Source organism: Uloborus diversus, chromosome 7 (genome assembly GCF_026930045.1).
Source record: "Uloborus diversus isolate 005 chromosome 7, Udiv.v.3.1, whole genome shotgun sequence".
Taxonomy (NCBI): Eukaryota; Metazoa; Arthropoda; class Arachnida; order Araneae; family Uloboridae; genus Uloborus; species Uloborus diversus.
In genome coordinates, this window is record NC_072737.1 from 65,981,917 (window position 1) to 66,004,176 (window position 22,260).

Sequence of the window (22,260 nt, forward strand, 5' to 3'; positions counted from 1 at the left end):
CCGCTATAAATCCTAAGCTGAAATTTGTGGTTGGCGGTGACACAGAGGGATGGCTGAGGCTTAGGGTAGTGATGAGTGGTTTTGTCCGAATTAAGGCGGAAGACGGATTGTCTTGGTGTCATTACATCCATTTTACCTACATCGTTGCTCGGCTTCTGGACGCGGTGAGCCTCTTTCGTGGGTGATTGACAAACAAGGAGAGTCTCGTCCATCACCCCATGACTGGGATTAGGCTTGAGGAAAAGGATCGGATTAGTAACGATTTGCAGAGCGAGCTAATATATCGATACCAGGTATGTTTACCAATTACGTCCACCTGAAGAAAACGAGTTTGTCAAGTAGTGTGGGTAATTAAAATGATTAAATTATTTTTTAAGTTGAATAAGATTCGATCCGCACAGACGAAGATAGATTTATATGTACACGTTTTAACTTTTTGAAAATGATTGTCCTCAATTAAACTTATTCTTGCCCTAGTTGCATTTACTATTGAAATCAGACACTTATCAATAGAAAGGCATGACGTGCATTTTCAACACATATTTTGAACTTTTTTTCTTCATGTTGGTACAAAAAATCGGATTTTAGTATCGTCTTTTTTTTCCTGGTGACACGTTACATATTGTGCCTTTGCATCGCGTGCAACCACGTTTTTCATCTAATCGTTTTTTTCTTTTAATTTTTCAAGGAACAACTGATATGAAAAACAGCTGTTATCAAGGCAAAAACATATGTTACGCCTATAAGTTATGGCTTGCGTTTAAAATTGAAATCTGACATTTTTCAATCAAATTCATGCCACGCGTTTTCGTCATCATTTTGATTTCACTTCTGTTTTTGGTCCAAAAAATATTATTCATGATCTGACTTCTTTTCCTGGTGATAAAATTTCTTGACAATTACAAAACTTTCATCCGCTGTCAATGATCGTAGAATCAAGATCGTAGATCAATGAATCGTAGTTTCTTTCATTTCGCAAAAAAAATAAATAAATAAATAAATAAATAAATAAAAAATAAAATAAAATAAAATAAAATAAAATAAAATAAAATAAAATAAATAAATAAATAAATAAATAAAAAGAGATGTGAAAGAAATGTACTATCAAAGCAAAAGCACTCACTTACATTTCAAATTGAATGCTAAACTCTTTTATAAGTAAAAAAAAAAGCTACATAAGATAAGAAGATTTTCGCGAAAATTTCGTATCAAATAAGGTACAGTTCAAGCCAGAACCTTGTGAGGAATACAACAGAACGAAGCATACCATTCATTTATGTAAGACTAACGTTACCCGCTACAGCTTTGCCTGTGGTAAAATTTAAAGGAAAATACCTGCGAGACCACATTGTCGCTGCAGTTGCTGTATTCATAATTCACGAATTCAAAAAAGAAGTTCTATAGAACGCAATGAAATGTTAAATTGAAACATAATCTTACCATACTTTATTGGGGGGGGGGGAGAAGGTTGAGAGAGGGGACACCTGTTCGCCCGAGCCTGAAGGAGGTCCAATATATATTTTTTTCTTTTTTTAAACTAGGCATGAAATATAGTGGTAAACTATATAGAGTAAGGGCTTGGAAAAGTCATTTGTGACGGGTCCGAAAATTTCTGTGAACGCCCCTGCCGGGCCCTACGCTGGCTATGTCAATTACTAATTGCTCCCTGGAGATCGTGCAGCATGACCCTGTGAGGTGAAATATAGCTAAAATTGCCAATTTAGAGTAAAGACAATGCTAAATATATCGTCAACGGATCCCGTAACCCTAATTCGAATACAGTTTCTACAACGCCTCATAAGAGAAATCTAATTATTTATAAACGACATTTTCAACTTAACACAATCCTTTTTACACGTAAACAGTATCCAGCGCACAACATTCAGCGCATAGTATCCAGCATCCTGCCCCTGCCATTCATTTGAATTTCGACGTCTCGAATTCTAATTACGGTTGTGATAAAAACCATTAGTATAAACAAGAAACCCAACGAGTTGGGTACTATCGTAATTCATGACTGCGAAAACATAATTTGAATTCAAGATCTCAAAATGCAAACTAATTTTCTTTTCTTTCTCCCTTTTTTTTTATTTTAAATTTTTTTTATTATTATTATTATTTTTTTTTAATGTTTGGACAGTTTAGAAAGGGAGTATAACAAACTAGTATGAAGTCAAAAGCCTATAACGAATTCTGTTATAAATATGACATATACATTTTTAAAAAATGGTTCGTTAGTTCTGAATGTAACTTTTCTTATATTTTCTCTCGATTTTCATATTTCTTGATGCTTTGTAATTGTTAAAAAACTAATTTTTCTAAATACCTCTTAAAAACTAAAAAATCTTTTTTATTTTTTATTTTTCATAAAAAATATTATTTTATAGGAAGTTAGATTCATAAAACAGAAACTGAACAAAATGACTGAGCCTAAAAACCCGAAAACAAACGGCATTATTTACAATAAGCACAAATTCAGTATGTTTAGGACATTGAATTATTGTACGTTGTCGAACATTGAGTATTTTGTCAGATATAAGATGCAGAAGCATCAGATAAAACCGCAAATCTCTTGTAAAAAAGGTTCAAATCTTTTTGTATTCTTAAGGGATTTGTCGATTTAGGGGTCGTGCTCCGTGTTATTCGCTAAGTAAAGCTCAATAAGAAGCTTATGCTTCACTAAAGTATTTCACCATGATGTATGAGGGAACCTACTCCAGAGTATTTTGTTCCCAAACCGCAGCTCATCTTCTTTTGATGAAGTTTGTCGGAAAAATGTATTTATTTTTCCCCTCTTTCTTTCGAACAGCAACTGAAGCGCGTCCAAGCGGTTTGGGTGAAAAAATGCAGGTGAAAATGTTACTTTAGAAACGTTTAAATGCCGCAGAAACTTTGATGGTTTTCTGATGTTATCTGTTATTAGACAGAAATAGGATTGGTTCTACATTAAAAAAAAAAAAAAAATAAAAATAGGAAGAAAGAAAAAGAAAAGAGAGAAAGAGAAAAAGAAAAACAAACTCTACTTTAAGTTTAAAATACCGTACACTCATATAACGAATTTCAGATTGGGAAGAAACTGTCTACCTAAGACGCAAGGTTTCAATGAAAATTGAAATTTTAGAAATACGTCAAAAGCAGCGAATTTAAAACTAGCAAGACCACTGTAAAATGTTTTCCACAAAAATTTTCATTGAAATTAAAAAGTCTTTTGAATTAGCGATTTACCTGTATTATAACATGACCTGCGTACGATTTAAAAATTAACACAATTATTCTTAAACGGTAAAAAGCTAAACCGAAAAAAATTCTTGGCGGTAACCTACAAAATGTTTCTCAACATCATTGTAGCTTACGATTTGGGTATATGGTTTGGTCTACGTTGACTTTTTAACAAAAAATAAGTAACTTCAGGCATTTTAACCCATTTATCATTCTCTATAAACTCTCTCTAACCGCCTTTTTAAAATTAATTATTATTTTTTAAATTTTATGTTACGTTTACGTATGGTTACTCATATCAGAAAACTGAAATCTAGTGAAACTGAATTAAAAACTATATCGGAAAAATCAATAAAACCTTTATGTCTCCTGAACTGGAATGATGAGCAGTATGAACAGATGATTCTTAAATAGCTTCATCCATTTCTTCCAAGAGTACATCTCGAACAGGAAGTTCATTCTTTTTTGCTGTCAAACTAAAAATTAATTCTAAGCCCATAATTACTTCTATAATTTCACATACATTTTTAAAAAAACTTGACTTGTACCAAATTCTGTCTTTTCCCGAATGAAATAGATATTCCAACGATGTTCATACCTATTACTATTAGTTTTCAAAACAATTATTGAATTTAAATTTAAATCAAGATTTTAAAACTATTTATGTGTCTCATTGCAGCTCACATAATATCTCTTAGTAAACCAATCCTTGAGCTTCAATGGAAATTAAATTAGTATTTATTTTTAAACGCAATGAACTATTTGTTTTCCCAAACATGATTTTTAAAAATGATGGAAGTTATTGTTACTTAGTTAAATACAATATCTGATACGTTAATAAAAAAAAATTCAATAAATAAGTAATGAAATGTAGCGAAAAGAAAGTTGAACGGACGGTGCGGAAATTTGTAGATTTTATTTCCGATATATTTAGCCTTGCAAAGAAGAAAAATTGCCACAAACCAATCAGATTTAAGCAAACTTTTAGGAAAACGAAACTATTTCTGTTAAAATTACAGCTCAAAAATGCGTTATTCACCGCACGTTAACTGTATCCATTATTTCTTTCGCTTTGACATGGCAAACAATTTTGACTTAATTTGTCTTACTCAATTCCGATAATTCTGTCAGTAGTTTTCCTGTGGAAGAAACAAACACGTCCTTGGAGTTTCCTTTGCCCTCAGTTAATACAATTCGCAGAAAATGAAAGCACTTAAACTTCCACTTTTCAATTTTCCTCTTCACTGACTGCAACTGCAACTGAATACTTCAGAAAAATGCAGTGATTTGAAGGAAGTCCAAGCACAGTGTGATTAGTCAGGAAAATGACATTTACAGTTCAACAACTTTTATGCATATGTCTCTGTATGAATTTATTTACATAGTCGGAGCACATTCTTTTTTTAACCCAGTGGAGGAAAAACGGATGAAACTGTACAATTCTGAACATTTATGGAACATTTGTAACCTGCGAACCGCTTAGCGTAGATAATCCGATTAAGTTATCAGTTAAGCTCATTTCTGGGGCTTTGCTCTTTGTTTTCAACTTGGTCTGTGCTTGTTTCGGTCCTTTTATTTGCAGTTTTCAGAGATTTCAAACTCATAGCAAGTGTTTTGTGCTTCTTAACAACCTTCAATTCTATGCTTACATGGGAGGGCAAGTCGAGTAATTGTCTTCAACAGGAAATATTTGACATATTTTATCAAGTCAAAGTATATATTTGAGTAAATATTTATAAGTAAATATTTGAGAGAGAGAAAATTATAAAAGTGCACGACATACCTTAATTTATTATTGCAGTGTTTTAAAAGATTAATTCTTAAAAAAAAAAAAACCTTAGTACTACTGGAAAATATCTAGGAAACTGGGATATTATAAAGTTTCCTATAGTAACCGATACAGTTTTTTCTAAAGCATTTTTAATATACTTGGCATGTTTGTCACGGAAATTCTGAGGCCTGCCTTTGCTTATATCTAAACAGCTAGACTACTTAGAGACTTGGGAATTTCACTAAATGATTTGTTTAATCTTAAGGTACAACTTAACGCTTTAAAAAAAAAAAAAATCTAAAATAAAATTATTATTTCGGTTGGGATGAAAAACAGTAAATTGCAAACATTGGTTGCCGAACAACAATAATATTAAAAGAAATGAAAATTTTGAATGATGACTTCTGTAAAGCAGGCATGAAATTTATTCACTATCATTGATATCGTGGATTTTTATCCTCATCTATGCCAATAATCGATAACGAGGCTAAGCAAAGAGACATAGTAAGATCTTTTCCACGAGTAACTAGTGTGTTGTGAAACATAAATTAGTTTGGGAAACCTTTATTATTTTGATTCTAATTAAACAAGCCCACTAATAAATTATAGAGAGGAACAAGGATTAATTTAGTGCCAATTGTTTAAAGTTTTAGACACGTATAATAGTTTTTTTTTTTTCTTTCAGCATGGAGCATTTATTTGAAAAAATTAGGCGAAGTTTCTTGATGGTAACATTATTCTATTTCTGAAATACATAAAACGAATTTAAAAAAAAGACATTAAAAAAAATAAAATACTAAACATTTTTTATAATGCGCTCAAAAGGACAAAATAACTTTTCTTGGTCCCAAAGAACAATTTAAGTACTCTTTTAGTTTTTAATTATTCCAAGAAAATGGCACCACAAACAAAGAAAAGTTAAAGCTCAATTCATTTCAAATCTTCAAACTTTCCCATTACGAAAAATATGTATGTTTCAACAAACAAATTTGTGATTAAAAGCTAGATAATTATAAGAAATTCTCTACATGACTTGAGCTGCAGTTTTCTTCGTTTGTGGTGTCATTTTCTTGGAGTAATTGAAAACTACAGGAATAGTACTTTGTCCTTTCTGATCCAGAAAACTTATTTTGTCCTTTTGGGTGCATTACAAAAAGTGGATTTTTTAACAAAACTGTGTTATTAAGTAATACAGTGACGTGAATTTAAGTTTATTTAAAAAAAAATTAACTTTATATTTAATGTCTTTGGCAACATTTAAATAACAAAAGTATTTTAACTTTAATAGTTATTATTTTTCATTGTATTTGGTAACAATTGAAAAACGAAAGTATTTCAATTTTATAATTACGAGGATTTTTCATTGTTTTTGGCAAGCAATTAATAGTCAACAATGCCATTTCCGTCCAACAAAAAAGTTGCCTATCAGCATTTCAAAGTTCTCGCATAAAAAGTTCCACTTCAAAAAAAAAAAAAAAAATAAATAAATAAATGAATAAAAAAACAGCTGTTTATTTGCTGGGCTGAGTTTATCCAATGTTTGGACTCCCTTTAATAAAAGAGTGGGACCTTCTTAGGATCACTCTCTAATGATTAAGAAAAGAACCAAATTGATCGATTCTTTGAATCAGTGAGAAAAAAAACGCAGTCACGAATTGCTAACTTTCCCCCTTCTTTTTAATTCGACTAAAAAGACAGATTTTGACGTGATTAACTAGTACGCATGAGAAGGTAATGAAAGTGATCAAATGGGTGAAGAAAATGTGCGAAATGCTTTAATGAAAGGTGAAGGGTATTGTAAATAAACAGTAGTTTATTTATAATGAACAGTAGCTATTGTTTATTACTTCCTCTTACAAAAAAGGAAGTATTGTATTCGCGAAAAAATTTTCTCTCAAAAATCGACCTTAATTTCCATTTTACTCAGCCCCGAATGAATGTTAAGTTTTGTTTTCGACTCGACCACACATGGATGAGTCTACGAACGTAAAGACACGCGAAATATCCATTTTGACGATTCCCGAGTGAATTACAACGAGTTTTCTCGTGACGTCTGTATGTACGTACGTATGTATGTGCGTATGTGCGTATGTATGTCGCATAACTCAAGAACGGTATGTCCTAGAAAGTTGAAATTTGGTACGTAGACTCCTAGTGGGGTCTAGTTGTGCACCTCCTCTTTTCGTTGCATTCGGGTGTTTCTAAAGGAATCTTTTGTCCCTTTTTGGGGGGGGGGGAAATCATTGTTAATTTCGATGTAAACTCAAATGGTGTTATAATTTGGCCAGACACTTGGCGATATATCGCCAGACTTTTGGTCGCCATGCTTTGTCGCCAACTTGGAGACAAATTCTTTTGTTATTTAATCTGTTACTCAGAGATGTTCATTTTTATCATGAAGCATTCTTATCTGAAGCAAATGCCACAAATATTATAGTTTTAACTAGCTGACCCAGCAAATATTGTTCTGCTATACAAATATAGGGTATATATTTGTTGTTAGGGAATATTTTGGTTGTTAATTAAAAAATAAGGAATGTATTGTAAGTTTGTGGGGATGAGATATTTGACAGAAAGAGGAATGGAGCACTAGACGATGATCACCGATTTAAAAAAAAAAAACGTTCATTTTCTCATATAGTAATACACTAATACACACACACACACAAATAGGCAAAGTTTTTGTATCGTTCAAAATTGGGCACGAACTGCTTTGTGATACAAAACAAATGCAGAATAACATGTCGAAATGGCGCGACGTTCCGGCAAAAAGTCGGAAAACTCTCAATGATTAAAATAAAATTTGTTGCCATCTTTAGTTTGCCTACAAATAAAATATTTGTAGTTAATTTAAGCAAGGCTTTTGCAATGATTTTCAACAATAGTTTTTACAATGATTTTCAACGATGGTTTTTTACTATGATTTTCAACAATGATTTTTACAATGATTTTCAAAAAAAAGAAAAAGGGCTGGGTAGGGATACCCTGATTACCTAGTGGTATGAAATATACTTCACGACCTATTCTCATACCTACCAAATACACATAAAAAATTTCATAAAAATCGGTCGAGCCGTTTCGGAGGAGTTCTTCGGAGGAGAACACCGCGACAGGACATTTTTATGTATTAGATATTGGATTTATTTATTTATTTTTTTGGTTTATTTCAATTTATTTATTTATTTAATTTTATTTCCATTGGCAGGTAGGTAATACAAGACAACTGTAGAGTCCTCAAATATATAATAACTAAAATCACTGAGTAGCGCTCTGACGTCACCAACAATGAAACTCGCGCCATAGCATGCTTGACATTATTTCATTGTTGAAGCACCAAAAATCCAGTAAGTTATTTATAATTTGATAATATTTTTTTGGTAATATTTGACATGCAAGGAAATACTTTATTTTGGCAAGGCTGAACTAGATCCGGTAGCTTAACTGTTTAACTAATAAGACTAATTTTAGGATAAAGAAACGAAAAAGTGGTCCACAATGAACGCTATTACTGGAGTTAAGGGATTATCCACTGGAGTTAGGGTTAAAATTTCAACTACCGAAAGATCATCAAACAGGCCATTGCTTCGTTCAAATGTAGAAGCAATTTTCACACGCAATACCTTAACGGGCGATTTTCTATTTAACAATAAAACAGAAAGTGAAAATAACATCAAAATAACAACAAAACAAAAAGGTGAAAAAGTCTATGATGTAAGTTAAATAAATACAATTTTGCATAAAAAGTAAAATAAATAATAACAACGTCAAAAAGTACAAATTTCAGATTATTGCAGATACGTTAAAAAGTAGCTCGATTGGTTGATTAATTTTAGTCGATAAACTAGAACTTAAATTCTGCAAATCGCGAGCAAACAAATAGCGAAATGAAAACCTCAGAAATTAAGACAGGAAAAAAAAAAAAAGAAGAGAAAAAAAGTGAAACAGTTTTAGAAAGATTAAACCAAAAGTAGATCGTTACGCGTGTGAGCACAGCAAAATATGCATGTTTTGTTGGTACAAATGAAGTAAACAAGATAATCGGCAATCATATTGAATACCGATTAGAGAAGAAATAAGTAAAAATGTCTGGAGTCAAAATAAATTCTTTCAAGTTTTTGAAAGAAACAGGGGTGCCCACACAGGGCAACATTATGGCGCAAGTCGCGCCATCTTTTTTTTTTTTTGGGGGGGGGGGTATTTTTTTTTATTTATTCAAGTTTATTTACTGATTCATTTTTAATTTAAATTATTTATTTTATTCTATTTATATTTTATTTCATTTACTTATTTAGTTTGTGTGTCTCTGTGTGTGTATGTTATTGGCGTAGCGCAGAATTTTTCTAATAAAAATAATAATAATTATAATAACAATTAAAAATAAATAAATAAAAAATATTTTGAAAAATAATTAATTAAAAAAAGAGATAAAAAAGGGAAAGAGGGGTGATATTTTATTTTTTTGGGGGGGGGAAGGAGGGATTTGCGCAATTGAACTTGGGGGGATAGGCACCCCTTGAAAAAATGCTAGCAGCCAAAAAAAAAATCTTCAAGTGATAAGTGATATTTTTTTATTTTTCATTGCATGTCAAAAATATTTAATTTTGTCATTGCATTTATTCGCAAAATTTTATCTTCTGAAAATCCGACTTTATCCTTGATTGACAACTTTTAAGATAACTATTGCATTGAAATTTCGAGATTGATGATAATACATAAATAATTTCAGGTTGGGAACGAGCCACGATAGCCCTTTGTGATCATAGTCTCCTTTTGAAGTCAAACCTCCTACTTTGGTCCCTTATCCGTACTTTTTAAACATTTATGGCCATGAAATCTGAATTTAGACAGACCCGTCACATTTTTTTTTGTCTATCTCTTTGACTATACATTCTAAGGCCTGATTACTGCAGGGACAACCGAGGTACGTGCCAACAAGTCCTCCTATCAGAAATAGACTCCAAAATTTGAATTTTTGTGATATCCTCATTTCTGATTTGTGAGAAAAATGTAAGAAAAGAGAAAAATGTTATGATGCTTTCATCAGAGCAAGATTTCATTTCTTGGTCAACATTTTTTCCCTCGTTTTCTCTTTTTATACTTTTATTTTATTTTTATTTTTTTATTTTTAAGTAAGTTTTTGACTAGTGAAAGGAGAAATTTTTTTTTTTTTTTAGGAAATTACTTATATGAGGCAGTGAGAAGCAAAAGGATGCAAGTGGACATTTTAGGTTTCGAGTAAAACGCGTTTAAAGATCAGACCTTAGGTAGGCTTTCATTGAATTTTTTTTTTTAATCATGTTATACAGCAGCACCTACAGTGGCGCCGACTCCATAGGGCTTGAGGGGGCCCGAGCCCCCTCAATCGTTTGTGTTAGGGGGAAGAGCCCCCTCAAAAATTTAAGAACATTATTTGTCATATTATGGTTTCTAAAATCATAAAAACATGTTGGATTTTTTTACTTTCCTTGTTTGAAGATAGTTACATTGTAAAATACATTCAGTTATGAATTAAAATAAATAACTATTGCGGTAGTAAGCAGGTTAATTGAAAACAAGTGGTGTGAATAATGATGGGGTTACGGTGCTGAGAGCACTTATAGAATTTTTCCCAGTGCGCGAACCTTCGAGTGAAGTCTGTTGCCAGCCGCGCTCTCATCTAAGTGTTGCTGATCTGGGAAAAAAATATCAGGGTTTGATTTGTATATTAAATGGAAGGCGTGATAGTTTTCTTCTATTATTAGAGTTAATAAAGTAATCTGTATTAACTGTTTTTACTCTATTAAAGCATTAATTTTGATACATTATTTTTATTTAATAAACTCTGAGCCTTTTTCAAAGCAAGCTTGAATTAGTTATTTCACTTATAGTAATCAACAATCTTTTATGCTTTATTCTTTTAATGATAGTTTAGATTTATTTAAATATCATTTCAATCTTTTCAGAGCTATTTATTCACTGCTTTGTAATAGACTAAAAGCATAATTATTGCTCTAAATTAAATTAGCTTTTTACGAAAATACCATGCGTGTTTTTTTCTTCCTTTTTAGCCTACTTTCCCAGTAAAAGTCAGAAAAAGAGGAAAAAAGCATGAAAGAAGGCTTAATGCATCAAAAAAAGTGAAAAATTAATGAAATCATTGAATAAATATCGAAAAATTAAAAATTGGGAAGTAGGGTATTGAGATGGGGAAAAATGTCTGTCGGTCTGTCTGTCTGTCTGCCCTCCCCCCTAATAACGTTTGAATGAATAGTCCGATTCGAACAAACGTTTTTTTGTTCGAAAGATCTCGGCGAGGACACCTCATTCCCATATTTCAATTTTTGATTTGAAATATTTTTTGTTCAATTTTGAACAGTTTAAAAAAACTTAACATTAGCGCCTACGGGGAAATTCAAGGCAATTCCGAACTGTGAGGCGAATTTGATTCAAACAAACTTTGTAGGAAAAAGCTTTTGATGAAAAACGTGTATAGAAAATATCTTTTTGATTTGAACAATTTTCCATTCAATTTTGAACAGTTCAAATCCCTTAACATTAGCGCCTACGGGGAAACTGAAAGTCAATGTAGATTCCGTACTTGAAGGCGGATTTATTTCAAACAAATTTTGTTGGAAATAGCTCTTGACGCCAAACTCCAGACTCCGAGATTTTAGGGGCACCAGACTCCGAATTCGACTCCTGTGCCCGACAATTAATCGGACTCCGACTCCCCGACTTCGACTCTGACTTCGTAGCTTTGGCAAAAATTTATACATGGAGGACAAATGACTCACTCCGATTCTTGGATATTCGTCTCCGACTCCTTTATCTCAAAATGAGATTGACTCTGACTCCGATTCCGCAGCTATGATTTTAACCGTGAAATAATTATTGTTGATATGACTTGTTTTTATTTTCACGCTAAAGTTTTAATTTAGGCATTCAGTTTTCGGCGAATAAATTCGAAGTCATTTATGTTTCTACATAAAAATATATGCCTAGACGATTTTTTTTTTTGGACAATGAAAAGTATTTCTTTAAGTTGTGATATTTCATTGTTTTTATTTATTTTGGTAAGTGCATTAATTCATTTAAAAAAATATTTTTGGCAACAGGGGAAAAAGAAACGTGTTTTTTTGATATGATGTATTTATTTTAATAAGCTTATTTATTATTATTTTTAATTATTATTTTTTCATTTTGAAAGCAGTTAAAGAATTTTTTTTAATGGAAAAAAGTGTATTAGCTGCTTTGTTTAAAAGGCGCTGCTATTTTTTTTTTTTTTTTTTACGCATCTAATTTTTTTAGATGTGTGAGGAATATTTTATGAGAATATTGATCAGTTACTAGAAAGTAGTACGGGTATACAGGAAAGTTGGCTTGTATAGTTCTAGACGGAACTTCTTGTTTTTTTTCAAAGCCAAAAAATGTGTCGACTTGTCGAGTTTCTCAGAGTGTCGATTTACCGAGAGTCGAATTTTGGGGGTTGTAATGTTGATCATATGACTCTAAAATGCATAAAAAAAATTTTTATCTCAAATTTAGAAAATTTCCCCTCGCAAGGCCCTCGTTATAGCACCCTCCCCCCAATAGTTGTTATAAATCAGTGCCACTGGGAGTGCCTTTCCATGCAAGTCAAGTGCACTACTTTGTATAGTGCCGTAGCCTAGCTATGGCACTGCACGGCTCCCCACAAAATGGAACTGTAAAATTGTCCCTCACTTAAGGCAAGTGACATGATCTAATTGAAGCAGAAAATTTGTGTTGAAAGTTGTGTTGTGAAAATTGTTTTACTTCGAAAACGCCATATCACATATTGTTTGTTTGTATAAATTATACACATCAGAAAACATGTAAGTTGGCATTTTCAAGGCAGAAAAATCTGATTTTTTTTTTTGGGGGGGGGGGGGCTCCGTGCCTTAACATACTCCCTAGACCCCAGTGACATCCGCCCTCCCCCCCCCCAATAATTTTTCCAAGTCAGCGCCCCTGAGCACCTGTCATGGCTACTAGTACAATCTCTTGCCCCAAGACAGATGAGAGGTTCGCCTACCATTTGTACTGGTTATCTCCAAATTTTTAATTTTGCCACTTGCATCCCTTTGCTTCTCACTACCTCATATGAAATGTCTGACACGTGTCCCATGCTGTCACAATCGGGACCTGTTACATAAGAGATTATGCATTTTGAATTTCATTCAACCGAGAACTAGCCATCTAAATCAATGTATCCACCTAGGTCAACACTTCCAAGTCAAATATTAATTTCCCGCCCGCACTTCTTCAATAATTATAATTGTTCGGTTTTATTCTCTTTAAAATATATATAAAAACGTTGAAAACTGGGAATCACCTGAATATATTTAAGAAAAAATGTCACACCCGAACAAATGGAGTGAGCAAAAGCAATGTTATTGAGATAAAAACTTAATTTAAATGATCAAATATTTTAGATCAAATGATTTAGAAACAAAAAAGAAAAAATATTTAATTTTTCAAAGCAAAGATCATTGATAAAAAATGAAAAACAAGAGAAATGAAAAAAAAAAAAAACTTTCTTCGAAAAAAAAATATATAGAAATTACTCATACGCAAGAGTTAGCAGAACGTTCAAGCTCCCCAAAATCGAAAGCTGCAGACGTTGAAATGGGGGAGGAGGAGGGGGAAGGTACATTAAAAATTATTATTTTTCTTAGTGAAATTGCATTTATAAAATTTACTAATTACCACTTGAATTTGAAGAATAGTGTTTACCAAACCTAAGTAAATCATTCAAAATTTTATTTTCCGGAGCAAAACTAAAAACTTCAAGTTTAAAACAGTAAAACAGTACTAGCAATAGTAACATGAATTTTTTAAGTGTGTTCAACCCCCTAAAAACTCCCTTTAAAAAATAAATAAATAAATTATGTCACAAGTATTTTCTCCTTTCTTAAACATTGGTAGGAAGAGGGTTTGAACCAACAAATGCTTCTTTACTTGCCTTTCCAAAAATCACATAAATTACTTGGAAACTGCAGTAAGGATTTGAAAACAAAATTTCAGAAAATTTATTGACTTCTTCAATTACACGCATTCCCTACATACAGAACGTGATGCATTGCATTATAGTATAAGACGCAACAATCACAAAGCTACCATTCTTATAATACCCTCCCACATAAAAAAAAAATACTTTTTTTTTATCAGCGTATCGATAAAGTTCGCGACTTAAGCCAGAAAAAGCACAATTCGAAATATGCGATGGCACAAACCAAATAGAAATTCTTGGCGAACTTGTGGCCAGTGCCGTTTCCAGAAAAATGGTTACAACTCCCATTGTGCGATGAGGCATTGTCGCTCAAAGACTGAAAATGTCAACAGCGGTCACCTGCGACACATATTATACGATTCACCCCCGGTGCTGGAGAAAGGGCAAAAAGAGGCGTGAAAGGTGTTTGTTTGCACAGGGGACAGAGCGGAGAATGAGAGGCGGAACGACCCCTGCCGGTTCTTGCTCACCCCAAGTCTGCAACGGATCAGCTGGGTTACCCTCAGCCATACTCCCAGAAACACCCTGAAATGATTAATATCTATTGCATTTCGATTCATTGCTGCCAAGATGAGCTTTGTGTTTGATTTTATTTCGAAAAAATGGGTTCACTTTATTCCGAGGATAATAGTACTACTTCATTTGATTGGTATTTCCTTGTAAATAAGAAGAATATATAAGGGATTAAATAACTCTTATTAGGGTATGGTCACTAGTTTTGGACAGGGTTGTGCAGTCGGAGTCCGACTGATTTTGGGGGTAAAGGAGTCGTAGTTAGGAGCCGAAGGCTCTGAAATTTCCGGAGTAGGTCCCTCAGTCTCCGCAGCTCTGGTTTTGCTTCAACCCAAGCTTATTGCCTGATCTCGGAAATGGAAAAAAGTTAATTAGATTTTATCTACAACCTATTATTCAGCTTCTTGCTTTCTTTTTTAAGTTAGCTACAACAACGTTGATTCAATACCCTTGAAAACGTTAGCGTTTGACACAGAGTTTGAACCTTAACACTAGTTGAGGATCAAGTAAAGAAAACAAATTCCTTTCAGAACAAATATTATAAAAAAATCACCAAAATATAATCCACAGAATACAGATGCCACCCGTCCGTAGAAAACAGAAGCAATCTACAGAATACAGATGTAATCCACAGAAAGCAGTTGTAATCCACAGAATACAGAGGTAATCCACAGAATACAGAGGTAATTCACAGAAAACATATGCAATCTACAGAATACAGATGCAATTCACATAAAGCAGATGCAATCCACTGAAAACTGATACAATCCAGTATGGAACAGTCATAACCGAACTGGAGGCACATCTCCTCTCCTTCCTTAGATTATCTTCAAGCCGGTAGCTAATATTAATTTAGCACACCATGATATGACCAAAAAATATCAGCAGATAATCTTTTTATAGCCAAATGACAAAGTTCAGGAAACTACATGATGATTGTAAAAATCAAACCTGCATATGCTACTCAACAAGCTACATTAATTTGAGTACAAAGATAAAAAAAATTTCATCGTCATGTAACCTGCTTTGCATTTGGTGCATGTACAGCTTTTTGATCGAGCATTTGTCAACACCTTCTGGCTCTTTTGATCTTACACTAGCAAAAATATCCAACTTTCTCCCTCAAAATTTTACTGAAAAACTACAATTATTTTCATTGTAATTAGCTTTCCTGGTTTTACAATTAAATTCAACTTCTTTTGGCTTTCAGAGCTCGAATCGCGTTACGCATCTAGTTGTTGTAACTATTCTATATGCCTGTTATTTACATTTTTCTGTATTTAAACCTTTATTGACGTTGTTGTAATTGTATTGACGGCTTACTCGCAAAATAGAACTCAATGCTCCAGGTCCAGGTGAAATGGCGCATATTTTATTTCAACTATGTATCTTAAAAATCATTTTGAATTCTGAGTAAAATGGAAACATTTGCAATAATATTTTCAGCTTAATAATTGTTTTTTATAGTAAATATTTACTACTTCCTTTCATTGCAAATGAAGTTAAATAGTAACTTTTATGCCCTACTAAGTGCCTTATCCCTATCAATTTGATGCTTTTATTGACACCTGAGGATTTCAGAGATGTTTCGCACCTCAAACCCTATATTCTTCAGTGGGACCCCCCCCCCAAAGGGGGTCTCTGGGGGTATGTGCCATGCGTTTAGAAATACTGGCTTAAAAACTCAGCACATTAGCAGAGGTGCCTGCCCATCCCATCCCCCCCCCTACTCAAAGAGCAAGGGCGCACTCCCCTAAATATTGCGAAGTCCTCCCCCAAAAGCAAGAGTCCCCCCTAAAAGTGAAAAATATCCCTAAAAACAATGCTCCCAAATGCCCCAAAAATTTAAATGGTGTAGTCTGCGCCATGCGCCCCCCCCCCAGACATTAGAATATTTCGTACCGCTCATCACAAAAAAATACCTCATTCAGTATTAATTAAAATATGGCAATAAACTCCCATTTCTACCCAGATTACCACCTATCATTTTGCAAAAATGACAACTGCAGACTTTCTTTACAAAAGAGCAGAAGAACGTATGTCTTTGAAATATCCATTCCTTACGTCCTGAAATGAACAAAAGGAACCCCTGGTGAAAATCGAAATTTCATCGCGGGGTTAACTTGTCCAAATATTAGTTCACCGGTGACACGGCCGAGCCCCATTCCGTGATTGACAGGGCACAAGAGTCAGCGAGTCCCATGTTACCTTTCCTTATTCCTACTAAAATAGGCATATCACACGCTTTATGAGTTCGAAATGGAACATCAGGCCCACACACAAAAAAAAGGGAGAACCGTGTTTTTCTTAGGAACTAGCCATTTTGTGTTTCCTCTGACGGCTTATCTTCAGAAAGTTGGCTTTGTCGATTCTTGAGCTTGATATCTTGCTTTTTCCCAGGGATCTGGTAGACTTCTTTTGTCGCTGGAAACTTTTTATTCCACGGGTAAGTAAATAAATATAAGATGTAATTGAATTTGAGGGTGGTCTGAGATTTTGGGTCTTTGGATTTTATCAGGTATTTTGTGGAATTTTTGAATTGGTAGGAAGCCATTCAACGACGCTGGATTAGCTAGCACATTGAATTTAGATGCCTGTTACGGAACATTAAGTTTTTATTTCTTAAACCGTCCATGAAAGTTCTGAGGATTTTCGTAAATTTATGGTTTGATCTTGCAAAAGATGCACTTTTATATTTATGTCGTTGGAATTCAATGGTTACCAATTCATAACTTCAGACAAAAATAAGCATCTACTTTGATTTGATATCTAAATAACAGGAAGAAACGCAAAATGTTGAAATTCGTGCATCTATCATATTTATACAAAAGAAATATTAGTTAAAATATGAATGGCAACGAAAGCAGCATTTATTATTAAGAGGTATTTTTTCATCTGCTTGTTAAGGAAAATTAACAACTTTTTCGGACCATTATGCTTTCCATTTTCATTTCGCGGGAAAAAAAAAAAAAACATGTAATTGGATTCCTATTAAGCCTACTTTCTTAAATTTAGCAGATAAAATGCATTTTAAGGGAATGGAGGTCACAACCGCAGAGAAATTCTGTAACTTTCATCACAACTCGATCTTTATGAACATAATTACTACCTTTTCTTTTGACGATATGTATGTCAACAATAAAGCATCGACATTGAAAAACACCATGTTAAAAAAGAGAAAAGAGAGAGAGAGAAAACCCTGATAAATCGATGTCTCAAAACATCGGCATTGATATCGTATCCCTATCGATTTGTAACAGCAATTCTCATAAAACTCATAGCTAAGAAGACCAAGCATTAGTATGAAAATAAATAAATAAATAAAAAAAAAAATAATTTGAATTTTGTCATCTTGAATTCAAATTATGTTTTTCGCAATCACGAGTGTGTGTTTGTATGTGTGTGTGTGTGTGGGGGGGGGGTATGTGTATGTGTGTAGGCATGTGTGTTTGTGTCTGTGTGCAGTCATGAGTGTGTGGGTAGTTGTGTGTATGAGTGTTTGTGTGCGTGGGGGCGAGGTATGTGTATGTGTGTGTAAGCATATGTGTTTGTGTCTGTGTGCAGGCATGAATGTGTAGGCGTGTTTGTGTATGTGTGTAGGGGTATGTGTGTGTATGGTGGTGTTTGTGTATGTGTTTGTATGTGCGTGTGTGTTGGTGCGTGTATGTATGCGTAGGATATGGACGCAACCTGGAGACTGTTTTCGCTAGAGAAGCAGCATCGTGAGGCCGGCCGACGCGACGGGTGGTGCTGGCAGAGGGTGGTGCCGCGCCGGTGGGAAAAATGATAGCACGCCAAAAACAGTCAAATGAAAGCAATAAGCAATCGTGATTGCTCAATAAATAAATAAAGAGGAACAATAATTGTAATTTACTGCCAGTACATTTATTAATTTCTACCACAATGTATCTCTTCGAACTTTTTCTGACAAAGTTTTTATGATTATACCTATAACAGAGAATTGCAGTTGTTAGTCTCTGTAGTAAAAGGAAAAAAAAGAACTGTATAAAAAACACAGTTGAAAAGGAACAGTTGTTTTATTTTGACTTTTCCTTTCCTTGAATTCACTCTATTGATATAATGCTTTTTCTTTTAAAGTTAAAAAACCATAACATTTAGTTTTAAAAGATATTAAACATGTAGTTTTAAAAGACAAAAACTTGTTTTCTCTTATTAGTGATAATAAATGTTCCTTGAAAGAAGTAAAGATTTAAGAAATTCAGAGAAAAATAGGGAACGTTTTACCAGTTTTTGGAAAATACAAATTTTAAAACAAGGAAAAAGTAAACATTTATCAAAAATAATCTTTTTACTCTTGTTGAAAAGATTTCGGGTTTTCGATCGCGAGTATTTTGCCGTAAAGGTATTTTCCGCGAAATTCTATACTCGCTGAAAAATCACGTTTTTAGGGTTCCTGTTGTTTTGATGAAAATTCGAGAGATGCAGTTTCCTTCATTAGGGAGTTCAGAAGAAGATATTAAAATTTTAAACCATAGGGGCTTAAAAGTCTTAAAATGTGAGCATAGGAGAGTCAGAGGGGACATGATTCAGTCGGTTAAATTTATCAAAATGAAAGACGCTAATGGGTTAAATTTTTACACGGAAAGCAGTCAATTCTCAGGCAAATTTGGAAATTAGGAAAAATAATTTCTTTAGTAGGGTTGTGGGCACACGGAATAGCTTACCGGAAGAGGCTGTAATGAATAAGGGGGTATGTAGCTTTAAGAGTGCCATTGGTCTTCGTTGGGGACTAATAAGCTGACTATGAACAACCTAACGAGCCTGTTTTGTATTTAATTTGGGCTTCTCCCGAACGAATCGAGAAGGTTGGAAGCTATGCTATAAGTAGAAATACCACAGTTAATTAAGATCGTGTAACTCTGATTTATCGTTTTTTGAAATCAGTCATGTGTCACTAACGGGAGGCTATTTTCTTCGTGAATGTGAGCAAATACAGGAACAGGAAAATAGGAGGCTTAGCCGAAAGGAAAGAAGGGTAAAAGAGCCCTGCCCCAATAATTAACGTGCCATTTCGCTGGCTTTTGATGCTGCCGAAAACGACGTGGAAAAGTAGCCATTTTTCCTAAGAAACCAACCACTCGGAATAAAAAAGCAATTGAATCACAACATGTCCAGATTGATTGATAAATAAGAGGAATCAAATCCAACCATCCCTACTTCATTAATATTCTTGACAGCACGTATCCATTCTATTGTAATGCACTGTAGATACAAGTTCAGATATAAGAAATCAATTCCTGGACATCGAAAATAAAAACTATTACGCAATTGTGTCTTCTGTCATGACACATTATCTTCGCAGCCGTGGACACAATCACTGTGATATCAGATTTAATGTGAGAGATTTTTTGAAAATATTTTCGCGTCTTATAGGCAGTTGCAGTGGGCGTAATAAGTGGCTGATTTGTCACACACTCGCATTCCTATAGTGCGTGGATGTCAAAAGTTTAAGATCGGAAGAAGTATTGAATCCGGTTTACTTTTCCATAAATAATTGAGTGATCAAATGTTGCATTTCGTTTGAAAAGTGTTGAAAGGAAAGGAACGGTTTAGGCGTAAGAGCAGTAATTTGGGATAACATTGAGCCATGTCGTCGTCCCTACGGGGGGGATGCAAGGAAGTGGCGTTGGGGGCGATTATCCCTCCCTTGGGGGACTCTAGCTACAATTTTTCGACATTTAAGTTCAAAAAGTGTCTTTCAGATTTTAGACAATTCTATACCTCAAAGCCATAAAAACGTAGGTCACATTATGATAAATTTACAGTTGAGAGGAAAAACTTTTTTCTGGCGCAAGTGAAGGATGGAATGCACGCTCTTTTAAATCTGGTAAAAAATTGAAAACTATTTTTTTTACAAAGAATTTCGTTCACATGGCTTGATGCGGAATAGGTTTCCACATATAATGCACTAATAAACAGAAAATCGAAGTTATTGGACTTACGTCACTCTGACTCTGAGGTACAGAATTTTCGATGAATTAAATGGGGGGGGGGGGGGAGTCTAGACCGGGGAAAGTTTTAGAATTGAGGTCTTAAAAACGCAATTCCGGACCATGTTTGGTTACGTAAAAAGAAGGGATGAGGATCAGGATGAGGTTTGAAACTCTCTACCTGAAATTTTTCGAAATTGGGGTTCTAAAAGCGGAATTTTGTCATTGTTCCTTCCGTAGCGCATATTCCAAAATTAAAGTCAAAAACGTGATTTTAAACCATTTTTTATAACGTTGGGGTAAGGGATGAGGTTCAATCAGTTTAATCTTTTCGAAACTGCAGTTCCAGAAATGCAATTATAAACGATCTTCGATGACGTTAGTGAGAGAGGGTTTGGAAACTTACTTCTGTATTTTTTTTTCCAAAACGCAATTTCGTCCCACCCTTGAAGAATTCCTGGATCTGCCCTTTGTCGTAGCTTCAAAATTTTTAATATATTTGATTCATTAAAAAAAAAAAAAAAAACTCATAGTGCTATACTCTCCTGGCATGTTTATGAAATAAGTTTGCTACTTGTTATTTTACATAAATAATATTGGAAATATTGACACAGCTCATCGCATCGTTGGTACCGAAGTTACTGTTTAGAAGCGAATTTTTAAAATTGCTGAAATGTTCTTTCTACGTTGTAATATCTTGCGAAATGTTATAATTGATAGAAATCGTGGGGTGTTGTGAAATGCAAAGGGAGAGTTTTAAACATTTAAGAATTTTATTTTCTGCTTTAAAGGTACACTACTTTCATTAAAATAATTTCTTTTGCGTGACTAAAAGTTACTCTTAATGACAGGATAAATTTGAACCGTTCAAATAACCCTTTTTTAGTGGATTTAATAATTATTTCTCAACTTTGAATACCTCTACAGTATAACGAATAAATACATTTGTGCTGAAAATTAAATGAATCAAATTAACCAACGTTTTGAAGCACAAAAATTGTTGGTTAATTAATCCATTTAACCTCCATAAAAGTTAGAGTTTTTCTTCCGTTTTATATCAACAAACACAATAAAATATGAAAATGGAGAGAGCTCATCTTCTTCAGTTCAGCATTCAAGAGTATTTTCCTAACTGTAACTTTACTTCAGAAGCATGAATTGAGCTGGTTTTGGAACAAAACGGGTTTTCGGCGATTGTTTTCGATCTGAGTGAGAGGGATTCGTTTCATACCACTTTGCGGTGCGATCGTATCGACAAAGTATGAAGTTTGGAAAGAAAAGCGATTTTGAAAAGCCATAGATTGACCTGGTGATTCTAAACGCCGTTATTGTTCCGACTTTCGCTCAAACCGCACTCATTAAGTAATTTTCATCACCAACTGCTGCAATTCCGATCCTGAAAATGATTCGTAATCGAAAATATCTAGCTGAAACATAAGTTTGGGGTTACTTTAAGGACTTTTACTCATCAGTCCGTTAGAAGTAAAACGAAATTTTTTTCAAATTATTATCCGTTGTTTCTTCCCCAGAACTGCTTCCTTAATAAAAGCAGGGGCACTTCACGGAAAGTCACTGTGACCTCTAGAAATATTCTTTGTTCGGTAAATTTTGTCCGATGATTCTGCAAAATTTGGAGTTCCATTCGGCAAAATTATCATCATTCGGCGAATTTTTTCTGATGATTCTTTGTAAAATTATCATCATTCAGCAAAATTTGGAATTCCATTCGTCTAATTGAATGTTTCCACAATCCCAAAAATTTACTTCGGGGCGCCTCTGAATTCGAGTGCGTGTGG